The following is a 1,756-nucleotide window of genomic DNA, read 5'->3' as shown; positions in this document are numbered from 1 at the left end:
AGTCTAAAATTACACAAAGTTTATATAAAAACTTTATACCATTACTAAAAACATACTTACAGTATACAGAAGGTGTCAATTTTTTGTAAAGCAAAATACATCAATCATGCAGTTGTAACCCATTAAATATATCACTAAAATAAGTACACTTTGGTGCTAGGAGGAACTGACCCCTTAAACATGTGACTGCCATTAGTACACTTTAGTCATAGGAGGTTGAGTTGGCAAGTATGGGAACCGACTTCAGATTCTAATATCTCACAACTAAACTATGACTCTGTGGTTGTTTAGCACTTCAAGAAGGTGTGTTGTGACAGCCATCAGCTAAACTAAGAACATGCTGTACAAAGTTTACGGTTTACTGGCATCAACTCAAGCCAAGGAGCTGCCCATGTAATCCGATTATTAGGGCAGAAAAGCCAAGTGTGTTAGGAGAAAGGAGTACATAGGAAGATAGTGGTAAAGCCTACAATCTGTATAACCACGCATTTCCATAGATGGAAACGGCCAAGAAGCAAAAATCAGTGAAACGCCAGGGTTTCTGGACCAAAAACATGCCTCTTAAGAGAAAAGGCCTGACTTTTTTTTTTATCAGCGAGTCTCTAGTGAAATCTGTGAGCCGTGAATACTAAAAATCAATGAGACAGACTTCAAATTATTGACACTTCCAGAAAATCAGTAAAAGTTGACAGGTCAGGATTGATAACTATATAAAACTTTTCTGTCTAAAAGGATCTGAAAAAAAATATTATCCAATATATTATTTCAGCCTTACAGCTATTACAGATACAGCGACCGAATCAAAACCGACAACAGTAGGTGTGCTAGTGTTACTGTACCTTTATATTCTCTTAGAATTAAGTAATTTTGATGTTGAAGGTCTACTGATGCGGTGGTAACATATTTCTTTAAAGAAGCAAAATCATACTAGAACTAAAAGGTCCCTGAGACATAACCCCCTCGGTTACTTAGAAAATAATTTTTTGTAAATGCCCTTAGCTAAAATGACCACCCAATCATCAACTGTGATGTCATCTTGACCCTGCTGTTTGACCACCTAAAACAGGTGTCGATTTGTACCATAAAGGGAATTATTTATTATCCATCTGCAAATGCAACAAGTGTTTTTGTAGTTAAAGCATGGCGGAACACTAAGGAAGAAAATTATTTATATTTAGTCTAAAAAAGATTATAAAAAGCATTTCCCCAGCATCATTCTAAAGAATTTCACGATGCTTATTTTAAGTTTTTTGTTGATCCCTAAAGAAAAAAAAAAGTGTCAGGATCTCAGTTTACCCAGAAGAATAGTCGTGCCCATAAGTGTAAATCAGCGCCAGAGAGGTTAACAAAGGCAGAGTTACTGTAAATACCTACAGTATTAACAAAAACAGCAACTCATTTTCCTTTATATGTTTATACACGTGGGAGTGTACAGTTGGTGTCCCACTTAAATGAAACTGATTAGTTACAGGTGAATGAGCACAGCTTGAGCCCTTAATTCCCTATGCATGAGAATTCTTCTTAGTGTGCTCACACTACAAGAAAAGGACACTGTGTGGTTTCTGGGGTTAGAAAGGTTAAACTCACGGTTTTATATCTAGATTGTATTGTGGATTAGCTGCCAACTGATCGTGGTGTAAATTATCTTAACCTGCCAGTAAGGTAGGCAGGCACCTGGTTTTTGAGTAACTAGCTATGGATGCATGCCAAATTCAGCCCTTTCTTTAGGACTCTCTATATAAGTACCTGGTTTCCA

This window comes from Ascaphus truei, chromosome 7 (assembly GCF_040206685.1).
Source record: "Ascaphus truei isolate aAscTru1 chromosome 7, aAscTru1.hap1, whole genome shotgun sequence".
NCBI classification, from domain to species: Eukaryota; Metazoa; Chordata; class Amphibia; order Anura; family Ascaphidae; genus Ascaphus; species Ascaphus truei.
The sequence above is the reverse complement of the archived record's forward strand: the minus strand, read 5'-3'. Positions refer to the sequence as shown.